This window comes from Anarhichas minor, unplaced genomic scaffold (genome assembly GCF_050575085.1).
Source record: "Anarhichas minor isolate MPS153535 unplaced genomic scaffold, ASM5057508v1 ptg000016l, whole genome shotgun sequence".
Taxonomy (NCBI): Eukaryota; Metazoa; Chordata; class Actinopteri; order Perciformes; family Anarhichadidae; genus Anarhichas; species Anarhichas minor.
Window position 1 is genome coordinate 5,504,084 of NW_027466462.1, and position 25,559 is coordinate 5,529,642.

Below are 25,559 nucleotides of genomic sequence, written 5' to 3' on the forward strand. Positions count from 1 at the left end.
GGGGGAAACTGCTCGCATCGCCTCCGACTCGACCCCGCCCTACCAGTTTCATAGACAGAGGGGAGGAAGCGGTCCAAAGAGGTTGCAGAGTGCCCGTTTGAGGACCCAGCGTTGACCCTGTCAGTAGTGACCAACCCTTCTTGACCACATGCAGAGAGATGTTGACCCCAGAATGGCCTTGGATGACAAAGATAGGGAGAGACAATCTGAATGACATAATTGTTCAAGGCTATCCTTTTTTCACTGGCTTTCATTCTTCCTCCAGCATATCCTCCATTGATATTCAAGCAGGGAAAAGTGTCTGCAAACAGTCGTTAGTTGGATGAGCCTTCATGAACTAAAAATGATTCCATTTATTTTGCGTCTGTCAATTTCAGAAGTGTAATCTGCAAAGTCAGAACGTGGCAATTATTCGCAGCAACTGAAATGAGTATTAATGAATATTAAATATTTCTTGTACTTTCATGACCATTGCGTAACCCTCCGTGTACTTCTCGCTCTTAATTAACCCCTTCCCCTATTGATTCAACAACGGACATCCCCTTCTCTTTTACAGGATTACAGTTATATGCTAATCACTGTTTGCAGCCTTTTCTGTGTTTGTGTAAGCTTGTAATCACTGTGTTCGGCTTTTTTTGGGGGGGCTCCATGCTGGGTTTCATTAAGGAACAGCGCTCCACCACCTCCACCCTCTGAACCGAACGGGTTCCGTGATGCTACTGGGAGACTGCTGGCAAGATCTGTTGATTGTAACTCATTAAGCTGAGGTAATTAGGGCCCGCTACACACTTTTATCAGGATTTGGTGACATCTTTCTCACATTGCTGTTGTGAAGATACCAGCATGTGAATAACCATTAACAGTAATTACGCCACAGTGCAAAGCACAAAGGCCTATGGTAAGAAGATATTACACAACTGGCTTAGAGACCTCTAAGCCAAGTGATGTATCTCCTTTCAATAGCATGGACGGAGCAGCCAATGCAGTTGGACAATGTATGGATTTGTAAATTGAGTCTTTCAAAGTACGACAAGGCTAAGACCATGACTGGAGAATAATATAACATAAAGTGTGATTAGTCTTTGCCATTTTCTTTGACAGGGCATCACTTTGGTTTACATTCAGCAAGTCATTTGGTTTTGAAAACTATCTGCTTTGCAATGCAATCAAAATACTTGATAAAAAAAGAAACCCATTTTCACTTACTTAAATGGTCTATGCATGAAATGAAACAGAGTCTCCGAGTATTTAAATAGACTTGGTTTTGCTTATATTGCAAAGTGGAATGCGTTTTTTATACTTCAGTAATTTGAATTCTGCAGTTTTGGGCTATACATGGTCAGGGGAGGTTGGGGGGGGAAACATAATTACAAAAGCTAGTCAAGCCTAACAAAACAGTGCTTAGAGCCTGTGCGACTATTGCTGCTGCGAGACCCTTTTTGTCACTCCCATTATTCATAGTCTGGAAACCGGCAGGAATTAGTTTATTGTAATTTTAGAACAGAGAAATGGGGGGGGGGGGGCAGCTATGAGAGGACAAAACAACGACTGAGACGAAGGAATCGTGTGCATAATCTGATTGAGAAGCAGCAAGGTTAAACTCTGCAATACCCCCTCTGCTCATTTGGTTCCAACTGGGAGTCTACCTCTTAACCATTTAAAAAGATCATTACAACTTAAGTATGCCGACAGCATCCATCACAAAAAAAAGGGTGTGCATTCAAGCACCGGTGGATGTAAAGGCACAGTGGGGCCATACACCTATACTGGAGATAATATAACATTTCAATCAATGGCAGACTTTATGGGAGTGACTCCTGCAGAGGTGACATTCAACTTGAGCAGCTATACCCCAACTTAAATGGTTCGTTTAATCCATTGTGTGTAATTACGGGAGGCAATGGTAATATTAGATGAATGCAATTTAGATCCCTATTAGCCTTAATGTACTAATTCTCAAGATTAGGAAGAGTTAAGCACTCCAGATGGAATACAGGTGCCACCTGGAAAGGAAAGGCAGACACTCCACGGCAGCAGCAAACTCATATTTGACTCTTTTTTTTTACTGAAACACAAACAACTTCAACAGGGGGAACCCACTCAAATATGTAATATGATGAGTAGAGCAGGAAAACTCACCACAATATTGGATAGCAGCAGAAATGCCCGTCTTGGGTACATGCCATCTGTCCCTGGGAATCAATCAATCGCCTCAACCCGATTACGCCATCCAATTGAGTGAGGAGAGAACAGAAGGGAGGACAACTGTAGCCTCCTTCTAACCAACTTTACTCAGCTTAGTGCCTCTTAGAATCTCTTCAATATATTGCCAAGTAACATCCTGCCTTCGATTTTTGAGGAAATGACGCACCTGATCTCAAAATGTGCTCCAATACAATCCATCAAGCAAATATCAATCACACAAATCTTTCACTTCGGCAGCTAAAAAATTTCACAATCAAAAAGAAAATACCTCAATATTTTTGAAATAATGCTTATTTGCTTCTTAGTTGAAAGTTAGACGAGAATACGAACAAACCTAGTAGCCTGTTAGCTTAGCATGCAGACTGCCAAGGAACAGCTAGCCTAAAATCCATATCTAAGCTCACTGGTGAACAAAGTTCTATCTCTTTGGTTCATTTCAAATCTGAAGTATGAAAAAAGTTTTTGTTTTTGTAAATAGTAATTTTCTCGTGTCTCAGTTGGTTGCCTGTCAACAGATTCGAGCGCAGGTTTGTCTCATCCGTCTCAGGTCAGGTGATGCAAAGAGCTTACAGTGGGGACATCTAGTGGACAGGTGTGGAACCACTGGAGCAGAAAATACACACAGGATGCAAACACACAGTGATGGTCTGATGGCCAAAACCTTGGCTTTATCAATAAATGCAGAGCCTGTCTTTATGTATATTTGATGTTTCGGGGTTTATTGCAACTCAGCATTGTGACACGAGTGCAGTGATCATCTCATAAGAAAACTGCATACTAATTGTAACAGGAGTTTCAGCATGTCATGTGAACAAATTGGAAAAAGGGTCGACATTATGCATAGTTTCTGCCATTCTGCACAATCTTACATTAGCATCATCTTGCCAAACTCACAGTTTTGATTGTGCATGTCATCATTTCCTGTTTGTACAAAATTGCAGACTACATTCAGATCTTGTATAATAAATGACAAAACATCATATGATAACGATTTATCATACAGTACAGTTGACTTCATAGTGAGAGTATAGAGTGTGGATTTGAGACACATACACTACAGGGAGGGGCAGACATAAGCCGGGGAAGACAGAAACAGTGCAGTTCATGTGTAAGTGTGTCCACTTAGATGGATAAGGCGCTCATCAAACCACATGAGTGCGCTCACACTGAGTTAATTGAAGAAGAGGAAAAATCTGCCTCAAGCTGATAAACAACAACATTAATTGCCATCATTTGCCTTGAAAGTCACTAGTACTCCTCCTCTCGCTCTTATCTCCCTGTATTTCTGTCTCTTCCTTGATAAAATCATAATTGAACAGTATTTCTGCTGTGACACATGCACTCTACTCTTGCCGAGTCGGCTCAGTCGCCTCCTCCTTCAGGCCCAGAGAGGTCCATGTGAGTTGACGTCTACCGACATCTGTTGTCTAAATGGTAGAAATAACTGTAATTTACCATGCCACTGCGTTGACCTTATTAGGCGCTGTACAATAGCACTTTTTTTGGACTTCCTCTAGGCCAATGTCGAGCCCTTGATGATATATAATACCACTTGGCAGGCAAGTTAATTATAAGCTGGCCCCGAACACTTGGCGTCGGAGGAGCCCGCCATATGAAGGCAATGTGACTGCGGCGGTGTGTGTGTGCGTGTGTGGGCAGAGAGGAAGCAGGGTAGCACTGTTATCCAAACTGTCAGAGTCACTTTCAAAAGAGTTGGTGTGACACAAACGGTGTCCACACCTCTTACGCATACACACCAGATGCTACCACACAAATTCAGTTGAAATGAAAGAGGACTCCACACACACACACACAAATACTTGTATGATGTGGCAATGCGATGTGAGAAAAACAATGCATTCATGTTTAAATATGTTGTGTTAAATCATAAAATGTCTGTCAGGCTTATGAGAGAGTAATAAGAAATTGTTTTATGAATATAATTGACGAATGTGTTTGTGAAATACATAGGTTCAAAGAGTATTATTCCATCTTAGACCTTTGTAATGTTCTCAGGCTAACAGAGGAATGTTTTATTTCACACTAATCTAATGAAAATGGTTCATTTCTGAACTGAACACAATTGTATCGTAAAATCTCATTAGAATTAAAGGAATTCATCTGTCATTTTATGACACAATACAGATGCCTTTGTGCAAGTTTTGTCAGACCTGAATGGCTGAAAACCTTCAAGGACGTACTGTATTTGGATTGACCAGATCACAACCCATTTTAATGCTTTAATCCATCCAACTAATTCATTACTAATCAACTGAGAGCACTTATGGAAATGAATCCAAACATATCAATACCTCAACAATATCCTAATTCATAGAAACAGATACAAATCTATGTTCAATGTCACTTTCACACCTTCAAACTATTTCTTCAAAGTATATTAATCCTTTTAAATCACACAACTATCAGTCATATAATATACAGACTTTGCAGTAACTTCTTATGAGCTCAAACCAAACAGCTGTAGTATGTGTGGGCCATCTCCCTTCAGTTCATCCTTATGTTCATGCTTTCTGGCCAGCTTCATTTCCACGCTAACACTGTATTTATGTCCCCAGAATTACAACTAATCTCCCCATCAAACAGACACGATTTACAGCAGCTTACAGCCAGAGAATCCAGTTTGGCTTTGCCTGTAAGAAGCCGAGCCATCTCCCCCTTGTCTTCCATCAATCTGACAGTCGACATCGCTTCAATAAACCTGGCCCACGTCTAGACTCACTCTTGCAGATTTAATTCAAACAGCTGTTCACTCCTTACTGCAGACGCCCTGAGCACTTCTACTGAGGAAAGGGAAGTGAAGGGGGGGGGGGGGGGGGGGGGGGGTCTCATGCCTATCTGGAGAATGCATTCTGGAGGCGTGGGAGGAAGTGACCTCAAGGGATACGAGGATGTCAACTGCTAGTTAACTACACATTTTGGGCTGTTTTGTTTCTGACTCTCATACAAATTGCTCTGGCCTGAGCAGCTGTTGCCATTACAACAAAAAGAAGCTCCCCGTGTTACTCCAGCACTGAATTGTTAATGTTTGTTTATGCTAGATGTGTTTGACTGCAAGACATCTCTGTAGAGTGGCTCTCAACCATTTTTTGTCTGATGTACCCCAATATCCAGAGCAGATGAGCGCATCTACCCCGTCATCAACGCCACCCGTCGTGTCCCAAATGTGTTCATTTCTTTTAAAGCGGGTTTTCAAGTAACCAGTGGTAGGTAAACTGTACTTTAACTTACTTTAAGTAAAGTATTCATAAAGAAAGTATCTCGTAAACGACTCAAGTAATTAGTTACTTAATTAGATCAAACTTATCACATCAATGTATTACGTCCAATGTGACAGGTCCTCAACAGGTAATATTATGAAAGTGAATAGTTTATCTATGTATTCATCACTTTCAAAGCTCTATTTTAACTTCAATACATTTAGTTTAGTTCATTTGTTATACAGTTTACCTTTAGCAAATTATGTTAACTGTTTATAGATGTTGCGTACACTTTTGTGAAGTAACTATTTCATCCATCATTTATTTTTTTCAATTTCTTTCAACTTTTTCAACTTCTTTGCCTGCTGATGCTCGACTAGCTTTCTCTTTGGCAAAAGATAATCTTAAAGTGTAACAACTACAGTGTCTCAGGTTTGTGGGCGGGTTGTAGCCCACTGTGCAATCAACCTATTGTAGCTGGTAGGTAATTAAGACAATAAAATGACTAAAGATTAACATCACTCCAATTTGTATTCGTGATTTATTGTTTATTTTAAATCAAGTTTTTAAAGTTGAGCTACTTCACAATCTTTCCAAATACCCCCTGTTGGGAATCACTGGTATCAGTGAGTGTACACTGCATCAACAAATGTGTTTGTTGTGCCTCATCTACCATCTTGCCTCAAATCTGACCATGCTCCTCAGTGGGCGGGCGCGCGCGTTGTGTGTGTGTGTGTGTGTGTGTGTGTGTGTGTGTGTGTGTGTGTGTGTGTGTGTGTCCTCCGCAGTCCAACAGGCAGACCCAGGCTCGCGGAGCAGATTGCCTGGCTGCTAAAGAGGTGCTGAGGCCTGTGGTGCTCCCCCAACCCTCCCTTTCACCCCACCCAGTGGAGCTCCGCAGATGCCCATGCAGATACAGTAAGCGCCCTTGTGCACATAAGCCCCCCCGCCAGTGGAAGGGACGAGTGGAAGGAGGAGAGTGACAAGCACGGCCCCCACGCTGGTCTCCAAGCTGTCCTGCAGATCTGCTCCTCTCTCTCGCTCTCACTTCAACACACTATGTCCTCCTTTGCCCCAAACTGGAAAGAATTGTGGAAGAGAGAGAAAGGAGGGACAGATAGACGGGAGGGCACGAGGGGGAGGGAAGGAGGCCCAGTGTGAAAGAATTGTGTTGACAGTGGGAGAGCCGGAACAGAACGGTGAATGCCCTTCATTATGAACAGTTGGAGGCCACACGTGGCAGCTCACATCTGTCTCACTCATGTCTGTGTGTATGAGCGTGTATATCATTTTATTTTTTTGGGTCTTTTTGCTCTTTCCTCTTATTCCAACCATTCTTGAAACACCTCTGAATCTCTGCCGCCTCATAACCATTTCTTCATTCCAATACCCTTGATGGAAATAGCCGCTATTCACTGTAGCTAAACTAATTTGGTGTGAATACTGATTTTGACTATTGTAGTAATTTCTCAGAAAATGACAAATGGATGGCTGAACAGAGCCATGTCTAATGTAATGTAATGAATTCTCATTAGAGTAGAATGGATTGCATTGACTTCACCTGCCATTGCAATGTTTCAAATGTTCACCGTTGTCAATCACATTATCCTGGGAGCATCCGGGATGCGTGAAAATCAAGTTTTAAGAAGCTGAGAAAACAGCAAGGAAAGGAAATGTTGATTAATATGGAATAATACCACGAAGAAGAAAGTAAGAGGGACGAGCAGAAGGACAAACAGAAGGAGTGAGAGTGGGAAAAAAGCAAGACATGGTCAAAAAAATGGCAGAAAGGAGATGCATATATAGTGTGAGCACAAACCCATGCTGGCCGTGAATCGCCACTTTTGTTTGGCATGGCATGAGGCAGAGACAGTAGCACGATGGGCTTATGGTGACAAACCCTTGTGACAGGAGATGTCAGAGCTCTGTGGTGAAACACCACATATGGGCGAGCTGCTACAGCGAGCCAAGTTCGATGATGCCAATGACTAAACTTGTGCAGAGAGAAGGACAAAGACACAGAAAGAGGAAGATACTTTGGATATCTACGTGTAGATGCTGGCTCTTTTTAGCTACATTTTGATGCTAATTTACTATTAGATCATTGATTCTAATTTAAGTTTTTACTTTCTTTTTAAGGTATATTTTATCTTTAAATGACTACCTTTTGTGCTGAATTAAAAGCCCCGTTGCCCACAGGAATTTAATTCCATTTTAGTGAATTTGAGAGAAGGGATCCTGTGCACAAGTATAACTCCTTTACATGAAAGGCGAGCTCTGTGTTAGAATGAGTACTAACAGGTGAAGCAGGCTCACACTCAATTGACACCAAATTAAACAGATAATTGAACGATTTTTAATGAAAAACTTGTTCTCTTGAGCGGTCAATGTGCCTTATCTGTCACTAATGGAAATGAAATGAATTGCTTTGATTTGATTGCGAGAAATTACCCTTCCCAGAATGTGGAGTTTCCACTTGTGTTGGTCGCCGCATACATGGCTTTTCACATTGCTATTTACCAGGGTTTTCGTTTTTTTGGACCAACTTTTAACAAAAATAAAATTAAAAAGCTTACAAAATGAGGGCACTGAAGGTTATCTACTGACTGGCTTGTCTAGCCCTCTCCAAATCTACTTGGATGGAGCTCTTCATATACTCTCAATGGCATAATTGAATCTTCAACTAGAAAGTGTGATTTTGCTGCGATGGCTGCCCACACTGGTGGACAAGATCGAGTGGCGGACATGCCATCACGTGCAAGTACACAGAATCTCCCACACACACACACACACACACATGTACTGTAGATTACACATTCCACACATGACATACAGGAGGGTATGTGCATTCATACCCTTGGGGGCAATTATGCACTCTTCCAAACACACATGTACGGTGTAGGTACAAACAAAGGACAAATGGACAGATCGGCACCGACAGGTATACAGACGGATACTCACACACACGCTGGGAGCCAGTACAGAGACGCCCCACAGATTTGGCATCCTCTTGACCCCACCAGAGGGCACTTAAAAGGCTTGAAGACAACCTCCCCCTCCCTGCTCTTCCTTCCCTACCTCTCTCCCTCCTTCTGTCCTCGCTTTGGCCTCTGTCCAGACAACCAATCATATTGATGGCTTTGTTTTCAACTCTCTCAAACCCCTTTCCTCCACCGTGGCATCACTTCCTCCTGCAGTGTGGGTAACATCCAGGAATCCAGGGCTGACGAGCCCAAAGAGATGTTTTGGTAGACAGCCAGCACTGCCAAGGCAAATTGAGACCAACCTCACACTGGCCCTCAATCAGGGGAGAAAAACTTTGAGTGGAGGGTGTTGTCAGTGGAGCTACACATTTTTAGTTTGGGATGGTTTTAAAAGGTTTTGATCTGCAATTTTTCATGACTAAATAATTACTAGTACAACATCGTTAATATATGGAACTAGTGTAATAGGATAGTTGTATGGTTATAGTCAATGTCGACATCTTTCAGCTTATTGTATCGACTTCATGGCCAGCAACTAAATTGTTTTGAATCGTCTGTTTTGCAGGTGCAGCAACCATCTGTTTCAATTAGACAGAAACACGACTCCAAATGAATGCTAATGTATCAGCTGGATGAGTCAAGGTAACATTTTGCTAACAAGTTCAACATATCAACTTTATAAGGTAATAACATTTCAATTTTCTGTTTGTTTCTGCTGCCCCAAGTGGCCATAAACGCTGTTATTGCAGGTTTATGGATTGGATGTACGAGTCATTTGAGATCTTCATCCTTTTCCTGAGTCAATACACTAAGGTGAGATTATCTAGGGCTATAAACTGCCCAGCTTCAGCTCTGTCGAGTCTTTCTTTTCTCAGTGAGAGTTTGAATATTGGCACATATGAATTTTTGAAATCATCCCAGAAATCAACTTTTGACTTTGGAACTTTGGAAATTTCCCAGTGAGTTAAGTCCGTGACTTAAATGAGTCATTCGACGTCACATTTGATCATCTGCTTGCATGTGCAGCCAGCTTCACGGGTGCATCACGCGGTTTTACCGGACACACTTTGCCAAGGCGTTTTTTTTAAAGCGGCCCCACCAGTTGGGGAACACATCTCGGTGTGATCAGGATCTTACGCTGCAAGCTGAATAACTAACGCCAGTTACACAGCAACATCTAGCCTAATATTAGACACTGGCAGTACCCAAACAAGCCTTACTGTAGCATCATGCAGCCATTACTTAAATAGATGTGAGGATCTATCTTGATTGGCTCAAACAGTACATGGAATTTTGGAAGATGTTTTTTTTTTATTTCACCATTATTATTTCTAACCCCTTTGTCTAAAGCTTTTCTGCCCATCACCTCCAAGCCCTCTAATCTAGCAAATTGATGGACATAATCAGTTGGCAAATTAGCCTTTTTTGTTCATCGTTAATCCTCACAGACATGCTCCTTTTGTTCACTCTAGAGTCTTTTCGGGGTTTTTTTTGTGCAGTATTATTGCCAAGTACTCTCGCTTCTGTCTTGACATAATTCTCTCTTTGTGTGTGGTAGTTGGTGTTTGAGTTGTAGACATCATCTTGCATAAAAAGTAGTATTTAAGAACAAGTTTTTAAATGTTTGAAGGAGGCCTGAATATTCTAATAGGCCTATTATTGTATATATAATGTTGTCAATTGCAATGATATTACAGCTGCATAAAACATAGAACATTGAAGAAATTGAATGTTAATTGACGGACATCACGTTTTACTATGATTTCAGTTGGGGCAACAGGGGAAAACCATGAAATAACCCCAGTTTCATGATAGAAACATGCAATTTCATTGGGGATTAACTTCATTTATGAGGGCGAATATGCAAATGGTACACTAATGAACTTAAAGTATTCTCTTTGTGAGAACTGATTAACCAAGGGGGCTCCTCTGCTGCTGCACATTTACATTTTTCTCAAGTCAAGTCAGGGTTCTCCAGTCACAAATTACAGTGCTTTTCCAGGCCAATTACATTGAACAAGTGCACCATTATCCAGTTCTGAACATCACACATGTATATTTGCCCCCTTCATTTTCTCAAGAGTGCTTCAAGCCAAGGGCTTCTCCAGAGAGAGGAGGGCAAGAGGAAACAGGGGAAGTCAGATAGGGATGGTGGAGGGAGAAATAGACTGAAGGCTAAACAGGGAGAGTGATTAAAATAGTGCTGCAGGGAGAAACATGAATTGAAGGGATATACAGAAGTGTCAGTCTTTTTATATATATCTATAAAAAATGTATCTATCCAGAATTAAGTAAAGGAACAGAGCATTGAATACAATTGTTAGTGGTGGGTTTTTGTATTAGCAAGGCCAGTCACAATGTATTGAAGTGCTTTGACTTGATATGCCAACAGCCACCGCTTGCCTATTTCTGTCCCCAAAGGAACAATAAGGTAGCGTGTCTGCGCCATGGCCCCCCCGCAGAATAGGCCCCAGGATTGGATTGCTTTCGCTCTGTGCTCATCCATGAGCCAAGCAAAGGGCAGGAATCACATATTATTGTTGGAATCCCACAGGATAGAGTGTGAGGCGAGAAACCCGGCCTCTTTCCCATCAAAAACATTGCACCCAGCCACGCACACGTAGCTCCACTGGCATACAGGCTCACAGTGACACCCCCCTTTTTGCAAAACAACAATGATAAACCAAAATCCAATCTCACAACAGAGACAACTCCTACTGGAGTGACAAATGTTCAGGGGCCATCTCTTGGTAGCTTTCCAACTGTTCTATTCATTACCGTTACCTCTCTCACTTATTCTCCTCAGCTGCTGCTGCTGCCGCCGTCTCCTCTCCTCTCGGCATGAAATAGACACTCCGGGAAGTACATTTTGTGCAAACTCTCCTCCCGCTGCTACAGCTGATTTCACAAATGATGGTGAAATGGCCAATAGTGCGAAGGGGTAAATGAAAAAAGATGGCTGTTCCCCCCCCTACAACCTTATTCCTCCACACTCCTGTTTCATAGATAACAGGGGATGATTAGAAAACAGCAGATGGGAAGGCCAACATTAACCTCCACCGGGGCCATGGTGAATTTAGTTAGAAGACTCCCCCGCATGAACTCCATTCTGAGGTCACACACAGACACAAGTATACATGCATTCGGACTAACAAGCACACAAAACGTAACAAGCCTTTTCTCTGAATCCTATTTTGACAATAGGCTGTTTTCTTTGACAGCTTTGACAGGTCAATTTCAGGACTGATGTTTCAGATGTACGGCTTACGTGTGAAAAAAGGGAAATCTTAGTCAATAAAGTCTGTTAAGCCTTTGTTATTTTTGGATTATATGGCTTTGGTGGGGAATGTGTCATAGGGCAAAATAAATAGTGATTGGGAGCATGTTCGTGAGTCAAAATAATTAGTTGAAGACTGGTGTTAATAAATCAGTCCCAATCTTCAAATAATTCCTGGGATTGGAAAGTGAAATGTTCGTGGTGGTCGAGGACAAGTCAGGATCACTAGAGTCATTAGGATTCCTCCACTGAGCTACACACATGTCTGTGCAGACTCTTCTGGCACGGCATCCAATAGTTGTTTTGATATTTAAGTCTGGACCAAAGTTGAGGGGCGACAGACTAACGCGCCATTTCTGCTTGCAGGAACAGTGAAATACCTCCGTGTCATTATATTTTGTCAAATACAAGTTGTGTGGCCTCTTGCCTTCTCTACATGCAGCATCCATCCTCGTATATCGATGCACAGTCTCACTGCATCCACTCTCAATAAGATTACCTTCTAGATTGCCCCAGTTGAGAAAGATCTCCATCCCAAATTACATTTCCCTTTGGGACGATTCTATTTTAGAGAAGGATCGCCATTCAGTAGGACTCCAATCACTTGCACTCAGGAGGTTATTTAACAAGTTCCTCAGATTGTAAGTGACATGTTATTTGCCGTTTTGGTACACTATGGACAAATGGGAATACTCTTACCCTCACCAGACTAATCCAACTGGATGAATTGTTATTCTCTTCAAATACTGGAGTGAATGCACTGAACCTCGGGGGTACAGCCTATTCATTTGGTGACCTGGTAAGAATCCAAAAAGGGATATTTCAAGTTTATTTCACTTAAGGGCAATCTCAGTCCCTTTTGTACCTCAAACATTTTCACCTAAGGTTGCTCTCTATGGTAGAAACAGCACAGATGTACATTGTTCACCAGGAAGGCTTGGGGGTACTGTTTGAATGATCTGTGGGACAACAAAACAGCTTCACTCGCACAATTTCCCTCACATGGATGTAACATGACACTGCGGCCCGTGTTGTAATGCCTTGAAGTTCTGTTGCCTCTCGTAAGTTAAAAATGCCCACCCGCCCTTGTGACGTCACTGAGAACGCTTGGTGGCGGTACCGCGTCGAGACAAAAAGCACTCCTTTTTTTTGGATTCATGCTAAACCACCAAAGGGATTGATGGTATTCTGAATCTGTTTCTAGGTGTTAACATAAACATGCCTCTGTTGTTTGTTTGCTGCTGGGGATGATGCCCATAATCAGTTTCTGTATTTACATTTGGGCTGCCTAAACATTTACGCTGCTAGTCTCAACTGATGCCGTTGGATCGGGGCTTAAATTACTCATTACTCTTTCTATTGATGTATACACAATAAAAGCCCTTCATCTGATACTGCACCTGTGTCTGATTTTGTTCTGTTGACTGCACAATACTGGGAAGAAATTGATCCATCATATCAGAGTGTGGTGAGCCTTAGTAATGTCCTGCCATGAGACAAGTAATGAGCATGGAGCAGAAGCTGCAAATATTGTAATTATTGCTGTTTGCGTTGATATTTCATGAATGATATCACCGTGTTGATGCCTAGATGAACATGTGCGGCAAACAAGGATAGAGTCATTAAAAAGCTAATGCAACAGCTGAGATGTGGTGTTCAGAGGGTGGGAAGTAGTATTTAAGGAGATGACAATAGATTAGGTTTAGCAGTACAGTATGCATTATGTGCTTGATGGATTGTTATAGTTATCACAGAACGCTACAGAGTTCAGCATCATTACGAAAACAATTTGATGCAGCTCTAAATCTTGAGTTAGTGGAAAGCCACTTTAGTTGTTAGCTGAATTTAGCTTCTCAATAGAAGGAATTAACTGCACTTGTAATTTGTTTTTTTTGACATGTGTAGCTTTGAAAAAAGCACATTGATGTTGATCACCAGAAACCTGATGTTCCTTCATCTGTAGTATTCATGAAATGGATCGAATGCATGTATTTAATTAAAAGGGGGACTCCTCTAGTTTCACAAATATGTCTGTTTAGAGGTCTTTGGGAGGACAGCATATATGACAATATAAATATAAAGTCTTCTGTGCTTCCAGAGAGAGCTGATAAATCAAAAAAAAAATGGAATTTAAGTCACCATCTGTTGGGTCTTGAGACTACAATTTTGAAAAATGTGGGGTGTGGAGCTCACTAGACCTCTGTGGCCTACTCCTCAACTCTCTTTCAGGCTAGCTGCTCGAGGCTACATTAGCTTATTACTAGCATAACACAAGTGAATCTCTGACTATACTGACAGCATTCATGATGTATTGTGGGTAATGTAGGCAGGAGGAAGAATTCATGGAATAAAAAATGTTGACATCTCCGGTTCTGCGGCATCGATTTAGAACATCTTATTTCCAACTGTGCATTGCGAGTAACAGCTTTAAAGCTACACTTTACAGCAACGTCAATGCTAAATCTGTTGAGTAGCCTACTGTTTAAAACTTTCCATTACCAGCCAACACTACCTTAGAGACTTTGGCGAATGCTGCAGGTTGTAACGTTGTGGAGTAAGAAGTACAATATTTCCCTCTGAGATGTAGTTCCACCACTGATCATGATATTTACTCTTACCACTCACAGCTTATCAAAACCATACAATTGACTGCTTTTTATAAAGAGGTAATATTGAGCAGAATTGAGTTCAGTCTATTAGTCCGGCCCTCCACAACAGTCCCTGTTTCTCATGTGGCCCCTTGGGAAAAATAATTGCCCACCCCTGCTGTGGGATGAAGAGCATCCTCTACAAAGACTACAACTAGAATATCAACAGCCACAATGGTATGACCTGCTATCCCTCTCCACTTTGTGTTTTCTGCACAGCTGCAGATTGAGTTTAAATCCACAAATCCATAAATGCAGAAAATCAACTTTTCCTTCATGCTTCTCTGCAGCAGAACTTTCTCATCGAACTTTGAATGACAGAAGACGTCCATCACGAGGGTTTGGGCTCAAAGTTTAATTCAGTTAAACTCTGGCTGCAAAGCTGGAAAATCACTTCAGTTATTGTCTCTGTGGCTCACCCAACTGAAACAAGAGCCAATATCACACTTGAGTTGTGTGGTTTTCATGGACTGTCTTATAAGAAGTGGGCATAGTCACCGTGACGTCACCCATTAGTGTGTAGACTGCTGTTTTCAAACCATGAGTTTGGCATTTTCGCCGACGCCATCTTGGTGTTTGGCGGTCGCCATCGTGGCCCTGTAGCAACCGTATTGACATGAAAAGGGCCAAGCTAAGTGTAACCAAATGCTGAATAAGACATTTTTAATCACATGGTAGCCACGCCCCTAAGCATTCCCGGCTTTATCGTCAATTTTAATCTAAATGGGACCATGATTTACTAAATGAACATCATGCTGCATTGAAGGAGACTTGTAACTAAACTCATGTTTACTGATGTAATAAATACAGTGAGAAGTAGGGTCATGTGCTCATGCTTTTATACAACGGCACTAATTTGGCAGCCAGAGGAGTCGTCTGTTGGCTATTAGAAAGAATGCAAGTTTAGGCACTTCCGCTTTGGGTTCACTTTCTTCTCTCCGATTATCCATTTGGGAAATATGAGGGAAAACTGTACATGTGCAGTCAAAGAGGAAACCCAGCCCTCTACGAGAAACCCAATCGATAAGCAATAGAAAGGAGTACAAGCAGTCGTCACCGAGGATCAAAGTGTGCTGATACCAGTGGCTCTGGTTCGATCTATTGCAGCATGTCTGCGGTTAATGCGTTTCAGTCACTCCAAACTTCCTAAGTAATTCAATGGAAAGGTTCGGCAGTATTTTTCCGGCACACTCTTTGCTCTCAACAGCATTATGCATCAAATGTTGAAAGCATTATCAGTAAAATACTAAAAGGCCAGGAGGTGCTGATGCAGTGCTGTTAGCAGGCTAGTAAAACAATTAAGGCGGAGCTATAAATAACAACCCAGCTGATTTAAGTTGAATAGAAGTCTAAATTCAGTTTTACTGTCAGCTGCACTTTAGCTGAGGCTTCCGCTCTATCACATTAAACTTTCAGCGTATGTCTTAGCTTATGGTGAAAACGGAAAACCAACCAATCTCTTTGACAACAGCTTGCCATAGGGCTAATATTACCTGCGGAACCAGCGCATGTTTCAGATCACGCACCCAAGGCACCACGTTAGCGGTCGCAATCACGCACGCGTGGGGTAATTTTAAATACATACTGGAAAGTGAAAAGTGCACACCGTTCCAGCAAGTCAGTCAGTGTGGTCGGAGCAGTCAGCAGAGTAGTGGAACAGCACTGCTCGCATTATTTGCTGAATCAATACCAACCAGATTATGTGAAATATCAACCTTCAAAAAATGCGGCGTGTGACTGAAAATTCAACAAGGTCAACATCTGAACTGTGTGTTTTGCAAATTTTGCCAAAGCTTTAAATGAAGTAACGTAACAAAATAAATCAGGAAAAGTAAACCTAATTTGAATAAGAGATTTGTAATTGTAACACTAATGGCATTCTAGTTGTTTAGAAAACAGTTTGTACCAACTACTAATTGATCGTGTTATTATTCGGCCATTTAAACACTGCAAGTTGACACTGATACGTAGTGTAATTAAAACAACAAGCTTCCTCGATATTTTTAAAAGCCAAATGACATCGTCTGAATGTCAACCGGGCCGTTACACTGCAGAGGGGGATCTCAAATCTCCCCTTGAAAAGGCTAAACATAGCTTCGGCCCTACCAAAATGCCAAAGAAAGCAATCAAAGTCAACAAGGTCCTGTATACACCCCTCACACAGTGATTAAACAGGGGAGAAAACGAAAAAAAAAGATGTGCCTCATAAGGAGACTTCAGTTTGAGCAAATTATTTCGTGGGCTTGGGCAATTTATGAGGTCCGTGGCCTGTTGGTGCTCTCAACTGCGCCGGAAGACCTGGTCAGTAAATCAGAGGGCTTCGCTCTCATTCGGAGATAAATAATTATAAAAAAAAAAAAAAAAAAAAGAGCTTCGCTGCACACGGTTTAATTAAGGGCTTCTGGGAATTATAATCAACGCTAAAAGAGATATGCCGTGGTGATGAAGCATAAATCCATAACGGTGGAGCAGACGGCACGACCAATCTAATGCATCTGCGATATTGCTCATCCGGTACACAAGTGAGTGTGTTTCTGCAAGTGTGTGTGTGTGTGTGCGTGTGTGTGTGTGTGTGTGTGTGTGTTTGCACAGCTTTAAAACTTTCAAAGTAGTATGGAGCTGATTTCATCTTTGGTGTTTTGTGTGCTGTTGGTGCAGCCATTCAATGTCCATTAACATCAGCTTTTGTGGGTAGTTGCTGTTAGCAAATGTCAGCATGTTAACATACTAATCTAAGAACAACGTTACAACATTATACCTTGTTGCTAAACATCAGCATGTTTTCTTTGGAAGAATGTCATTAGCCCTTCTTTCTAAAGATGTGTATTATGCACAAGGACTTATTTATTCGGCTTGAGATATCCGGATTATTGTTTTTTGGAAACATCAGCATTGAGAAATAGGAGTTTATCTAAGGTGTGTTTGCATAGTTTTTGAAGCTCATTCTAGCAGTGACTATTCAGATACTTCCCAACTCATAATGAATACCTCTTGGACAATTACAAGTAGACAGCCTTGATGGATCTATAAAACCAGAACCATCACCATAATGTATTGCCTTTTTACATTCGATTACATTTTGAAAAACTTTAAGATCTCGACAGTTACCGTGATGCGACAGCAAAACCTCTGCCAAGTTCCCAAATCAATGCAGACAAGGAGCAATGCCAGCACTTCCACCAGGGCAGGAGCTAAAGGTCTGCGTGAGGAGCTGGATTTCCTCATTCATTAAAATGAAGACATTCTCGGTGATGGGGTGGAAATACAAAATACAAAGTGACAGCCAGGCATCAGAATTAGCTTGCATTCGTGCTGGTTCCGCAGGAGAGTCAACAGTTTGTTGAGCTTGCTTAGCTTGCACAATATTCAGGGACATCAGGAGCTGTGCAATCACAGAAGTGAAGCTGGACGAAAGTGAAAGCTTTTTAGAGTTGCTTATCCAGCAGCAATTTTCAGCATGAATGTGGCGTGAGAGAGTGCTGTATATTCAACTGCGAGTAAAAAATTAAAAAGGTCCACATTTAAATGAAACCAATTAATATTAACTTATTTATTATGGCACCCATTCCAAATTCGCACATGGATTTCCTCATTTCCAATCAACTTTGTGATATTACTGTGAGTGGTACAAAATGAATTAGTCAGCAAAGAGCTGGACAAAATATTCAAACCATTCATAATGACGCCTCTATGTGCATTGAACTCTGCATATAGCACTAAAGCAAATGTCCTATAAAAGTGTTATGGACTTCCTCTACAAAACAGAGGTATACAGTACCATACTATAACAAATGCATTTCTTACATGGACTGTAAAGTTATACTTAAGAAGAAGTTAGCTAATGTTAATCTTACTCTTTGTGATAAGTATTAGGGCTGATTTGAAATCCATGGCAGAGCACATAAAGTGGAACTAAAGCCGTTTCCATGATCGCTGATCAAACCAGTTCAAAAATATAGAACAAGTAACAAAAAAATGTTAAAGGAATAAAAGCCAAATGACCTTAAATGCTATGTTGGGAAATACCTACTATATTGTTGTTGTTGCGGTTTGAAGTTTAAAGATGAAGGATTGACGGTTCCTCTAAAGTTTGAGATAATTCTACTCCTCAAGGGACATTTAAAATCCATTGGGTGAGCGTAAAAGTGCATCGTCACAAAGGAGAAAACACGAGAGACGACACAGGAGCTCTCAGGGTGATATCAAATAATGAATTGCGAATTGCTGTCGTCCTGCAAGACCTGCAACAGCTAATGAAAGGGTTTTATTGCATGCAAAAAGGGTGGAAATGTGACTGCATCATTTACAATTTTGCCTGAACACTTAAACTACATGTGGACTACGGCAATAGCAAATAAAAAAGCTGCGCAGTTAAGGGTCTGGGAGCCAGAAGCCAAAGTGGCTAAAGTGCACTGTTGGAAAAATTTTGTTTTATTAGATGGAAGCTTTTAATTATATGTGTACTGATGACTTTCTCTTTGATTTTTTTTTTTTTTAAATCCAACGGTTCGTTAGTGCAATAAGGCTGTAGCTGCACCACTGTAAACAGAACATTATTGATTGAGCCCTCGAACAAAACATTGATCAGAATGGCACAGAGAACACACAGACGCAAAAGAAAGATTTCAATTTAACGGCAGCAAAGGTTTTAATCAGCTGATGTAAGATGAGCCAGATCCCATTGTGCATTATAGTATTGATGTCAGTCATTCATGAGAACGCTAGCTTATATTGATTACAATGCTTCCCACAGTTGTGTTATGTTTACTGCCAGCACTGAAGTCATTACTTTTACAATTCACCACTGCTCAAGAAATGCATTTATTTTTCCATTTGCAATAAAAAAGGAAACTTGCGGGAAAATAATTAAAAATGGTAAAATGAAAGAAATTAAATTGTTTTTCAAAACAATCAGAAACATAATTTTAAGTGTATATTACTTTAATATCCCATTGAGCACCACCCAGGGAAAATATTGCCTTTAGCAACTATGATATTAATGCAGTTCTTTTTTTTCTTCTTTTTCTCAGATGTTTCTAATCAACTCCTTCAGCATACATCAAATTCTGCCAGTGGATGCACTAAATATGAAGAAAAGCAATCATTTGTGGCCACAGAATGGATTTTCTTATGAAATGCTGGAGAAGTATACATACCTTCCCTTTGGCAATTTTCTGCAGGTATTGAAATATTATGTTTTAAAGTTGGAGGTGTGTTCGTCACATTTCCAGTCTGTCATCAACTGTGTGCATAAATTATGTCTATGAACTATGTATTAAGACATTTTTTTTAATTACAACATACAATATGCTTAATTGCATAATACACTTGGGGGAAAAAAACAGTGAAAAATAAGAATACAACGAGAAATGTGTAGTTTTTTTTTCTTAAAACAGAACTTAATTGAATGATAAAGGTATCGTTAAAAATATTATACTGGAAATGTAAGAGACAGAATTCCAACTTTTTCATGTACACATTACAGTGATATTTGTTGTATTTAATTTAAATTAAACATTACGTGATGTTACAAGGGCTAAAAAGTTGAAGTGCATAGTATTTAATGCTCTCCTAATGCCCCTTAATTTGGCTCTCGTACCTCAACGTAGGACCCTTAATGCGCACACACTTAACTGGACAAGCATTGCTTGTCTCACACACACACACACACACACACGTGCATGTCTTCTGCATACTCAGGGGGATTTCACCAGCATTAAATCTGAATATGATAATTTTAATGGGCTAATTACGTCCTATAATCAGTTATTTATGAGCAGCCTTCTCTTAGGCCAAAGACCAGGAGCCACATGTCTAAAATATATCTAGCTGATATACAGCCTGGAGCTGCTCTGGTGATGAATATTACAAGGAGATAGAACACATACAATATTGTTTTGAACTTTAACACTTGACTGGGTTATTTATATTATCATAATTTATATGCCCTTATCTCTATGAAATCATAATGTGCACCATCACACCTTTTCCGACTCGTCTGCTGTGCCATCTATATGAGCATAATCAGGTTAAGGGAGGGTATAACTCATCATTTGTACTTGTGGTGTTTGCTTTTGTAGATATGGTACATGCAACGGAATAGATCCCTTTGTTGTTTTTGCCACCAGTGGATGGAGTCTTGATGTCGTGAGCAAGCATGCCAATTAACTAGCATAGTAGCATTGAAGAGTATTTTAAAAAAAAGACGAGTGGACAAAGTGCAGTGACACATGGCACTGGCAGACTTTCAAATCCATCTGCGCAACTTCAAGGCAAACCCCAGATGCATCACTTTTTTGTCAGACAGCAACCTCCATTAACTCAACCTGTGCTGTCCTTCTTTACTCTCACGCAAATTAATTCATGATACATCAGACGTCTTCACCAGTGCAATGAAATAAGCTGACGAAGCCCAAATGTAGGACCAGCAAAGCATTTTTCATTCCAAGTCATATTTTGTCCTCTGCACAGCTGTGAGGGATTGTACAATAGCTTTAAATTTTCTCCTGCAGCTGTACCAATGAAGGTTTTCCAGTTGGAAATGATTCCTCATTTTTATATGCACACAACAGGAGGAAATTATTTGTCGAAATGAATGTCATCTCATTAAGTCCAGCGTATGCGATAGGATCTTCTCTGCTGGTCTGAGCTTCTGCCGAGATATATTGTTCCGCAGCTCCCTTTTTAAGATCTCAATCTCTGTCCTTCTACTGCAGTTTTTTTTACATTTACGGCATCCGACTAATGTAATGCACTGCTGGCTTGCTTCCACATGCCAATTTATAACACCGTAGCTCCGGCCGCTCCATGCATATCAAGTAATGCTGATTTTGTTGTATTGGCTACTGCCTCTCATTGCACTGTTTTTTGCTCTCCCTACCTCCCTTACTCCTCTCCCCAAATGGTTATAAGTGTGGTAAAACACAGCACTAGAAATGGCTGAGAGGTGATGAAGTGGATGATTGGTAGAAAAATACCAAAAATAGCACAAACACAACACAGTAGTAGCACTTGAGCAAAATAGAGGAATCTAGTCACAGTAAATGCAATTGAGCCAATGCTGAAAAAGTCTGAAAAATGTGTGTGTGTGTTAGTTTTGACATGAATGTGCATACACATATTTGGCACCTTAATACATGTATATACATGTGACACATAGGCGTCTGTGTACATATGTAAGTGTGAATATAAGCACATAGGTTATAGTGTAGATTATGAACACAGTCATTTTCACGGATTCCAGTGTTGCCTGGATAACTGCTCTAGCTGCATGCTCTATTTATATCGAAAGGTCTTGTGAAAACTAAGGAATGGAAAGAAGTTTGGTTGAAGTGGGGGTTGCCTTCCCTTTTGGATCTATGGTGAAAAGAAAACATTATGAAGTGCTCAATAGAATTCCTTTCCAGTGGCGAAAACATGATAATGTGCCCTTTAGGCTTCTCTTCCAGTGGAGAAAACGTGAAAATGTGCCCTGTAGGCTTCTCTTCCAGTGGAGAAAACGTGAAAATGTGCCCTTTAGGCTGCCCTTTCAATGGTGAAAAGTCCTTTCCAGTGGATACATCATGATATAGTGACCTCTAGGGTACCCTTACCAAGGAGAAAAAGTGATTATGTGCTCTTTAGACGGCCCTTCCAGTGAAGAAAACATAATGCAGTGCACATGGGAGCCATTTGGAATTGGAAATGAGTGCTGCCGAAATGATAACAATCCACATTTGTAAATGAAAACTGTGTGCACGCACAATTTAAGTGCAGTAGGTTAAAGTTGAACCAAAACATTTCTGTAAACTGTGATGGATGTTTTCAACAGACGGTTGGGCTGACAATTTCATCATTGGCCGTCTTATTCTCTTCCAAATAAATTTGGCTAACCTGCTTACAACACATCTTTTCTGACAGCTTGTTTGTTGCTCTGTTGCACATATAGTTAGTAACACAAATCACTTTTACAACAGCAATTTTATCATAACCAATCGAACCAATGGCCAAAGCTGCGTGATTTTCCCTTAAGCTAAATGGTGGTTAAGCAATGGAACTTTAGTCTTATGAGGACAGACTGAACCCTCTAACATGCTCTATGGGTTTGGCTGAAATTAGCATGTACTCGCTTCTGCTCACAGACCTAGAGTCATAATAACCTTGGTCCTCTAATGGACTCTTTAGTCTTAGGAGGGCAGAACCTATCACACACACACATACACAGGGGAGAGGAATAGGAACGCACACTCCAGCCGCATAACACACTGATTGACATCAAAACATCAAAACAACTGTACTTTGCTGTTTCTGCGGTATGGTAAAGTGTTGTTAGTAGTTTATTTTCCAGTGATAAAAGAACAGTATGAAACATAGGTTTTAAAATGTCATCCATTCTCAGTGTGCGTCTGCCTCAGCTAGGTGGTTCAATGAACGTCAAGCAGCTATTTTTACATTAGCTGCTTTCTCTTCCAGAGAAAATGTCAGCGGTTCACAATGTGCCTGTTTGGAACACAACTGCCTCCTCTGAACAGATGCATTTGTATACTGGTCTATTAGTTAAATGGATCATCCACGACTGCAGCTGTCACGAGGCAAAAGGCATCTGGACTGGAAGCGAGCCAAGGAAAACTGCTGCATCACCAGGACTTTTCAGCAGGAATATCCACCTTACTGTTTTGCTCAGAACATCAGAAATGGTGTCTGGCGGATTCCCATGTTAGACTGTTAAGTTCAAAGCTAAGTAATGATTGATAATCACAAAAAGGAATAATATTTATGGTCCTTAAGTCCCATGATGTACCAGTTACTCCAAGGCCCTTTAGACATTAGCTAAACCTGCCTGACGAAAGGTAGTTCACACTTGAAGCTATAGGCTTTGGCCGTCGTATTCATTGTCCATCCGGAATGAGAATGTGGCACCTGGAGGGTTAACAATGGTGGATTCTGAAGTCAAGAGCCATAATAATTGTCACTTCCAATTCCAAACTAGAAGGAATGTGGCGATTTGGACGCCACTCAGTGACAGAGCCGGAGAGAGAGTGCTTGGACGGGGGCCCAGGAACAAAAGGTTAGCCCCCTATAAATAGCACCGATAGCGCTAGCAGTAATGGCAGGAATGGTTGGAGGAGGCTAGTTTGTAGTGATGTTCAGTCAAGGAGTGCTCCGATCTCGCTGCACTCAGCACCTTCGAGAGTTTGGACCCATCACCTTTTGCCTCCCGTATCTCAGTGTCTTACCTATTTGCCATTAGGTGTAATTGTCTGTCTTTGTGCTGGGGAACTATCTGCAACTATCACAGGCACAGCTAGCACAGTAGACAGGAAGAGAAAGAATCTCATGAATGTGTTGTCGCAGGTTCTGCGTATGGCAATGAGAGTCCTCAAGCACTATGCCTGTCTCCTGTAGTGGGTAAAGAGTTGAGAAGTGCTCCTCACTGAAATGCACATATGTGAGTTGCAGTGTAAGTATGTGATACTGAATATGAGAATGTTTATGTACATTGCATCAATATAAATGCATTAAACTATTGCTTCATTATTTTTTTTCTCTTTCCTGCCACAATCTAATGAAGCACAATGGATGAATAAACCAATGCATTATAAATAAATTAATATTTTTTGCACAATCCCCCCACAATGGAAACAGCAGCATTGTTACTATTGGATCATGAGATCATACATGGACGCAGTTTTATCAAATACAATAAAGAGAACAGCAATGTGCAATACATCTATAAAAGATATATGCCATTATCCACAGTGTGTGGATAACTGGTGGAGGCCTGAGGTTCAGTCATATCTTACCTTTATGTGTTTTAAACTGAAATAATCAAATGAAATTCAACATGGCTCATGAGGGTGTCTACCCCTGATTACGCTCATTGCTGCCCATCAGGATTGTTTACTGCATCAGTCTGCTATTGGGAGCATCATTGGCACACACACACACACACACACACACACAAACACAATAGGAAAAGAGAACGAGAGCTATGAATCAGGAAATCTCGGATACCCTGACTGTAATGAACCTCCTATAAGGGCTCCTGGGTAATTCAATCGCCATTCGGAAACGGCTCTCTCTGCATAACGCGCATTTCATCTGGCTTGCATCAAGATCCGTCCCCATGTCAGGGGACGAGCCGGCTCTGAAAGCGGCAGTAGCATTAGCTATTGCGCGGGCATCGGGCCTAACTGTGCGGATAACCTTTCAGCCGTGCTAACACTGGGACATTTGGCGAGAGCATCCTAGCGTCAATTGGATTGGTGAGGCAGACCTTGTTTCATAAGCTTGCCTTCTCAGTTTGGTCATTGTTACCATTATGACTCGACAACACCACTCACTGCATTTCAAGTGATTCCAAGCCCTTGCTCAGTGGCATGAATATTCCACCTCGCTGTTCTCACCAGACTGTCTCAGGAGAGCCAGTGCTCATCGGCCCTGAATGGGTGTGTGTCTGCTCAGCCGTTGTGGCTGATGCCCGTCATGCTGAAATGTGCCGAAACACTTGGCTTGAAACTGGGTAGATATTCACTTCGAGAATTAAACTAGCTGTTGTAGCATGAAAGAAGCGGTGAGTGGCAAGAAGTCATTGTGGGAGGGTCGATTATGCCTCTTCACTGCTGTTTGATGTAATGTTTAAGTGTTTGCAGTTAATCTTTCTAACTCAAAGCATGTAGGGCATTTAAAAAGTTACGATTTAGGTCCTTAGTTATTCAACAACAGATTTCTATCCGAGTTTCGCTTTGTATTATCCATCATGCAGGAATAATAAAATGCCAAATAGAAATCTCTAGTCACATTATTACTACGTAACAAATAAAATCAGCTATAAGTGCGTACTCAAACATTAATGTTTGAATGGTCACATGCTCATATGATATGTGCAGTGGAACATAGATGGATTAAAATAAGATAAGACTCAACATTCTACTTAAATGCGTATGCAATAGTACAATATGCTGTATGGTTTTGAAAAAAGACAAGCTATGTTCGGGTTCCAACAGAAGACAAAACATTTTCATCTGAGTGATCGACATTCACATTTTGAGGCCTTTTATGTCGACACAGTGTTACAAATGCTGTTATGTAGTGTATGTTCCTTAATTGGCCCAGTTTTTGGAGCTTGAGTTATTTTTTTTGTGAGTGAACACAATCAAAAGCCGATTTCATACCTCGACATGGTTTTCACTCTGCTCATAACAAGCTTGAAGTTACATTCAGGGTTAAGCAGCCTTCCACGAAGTAA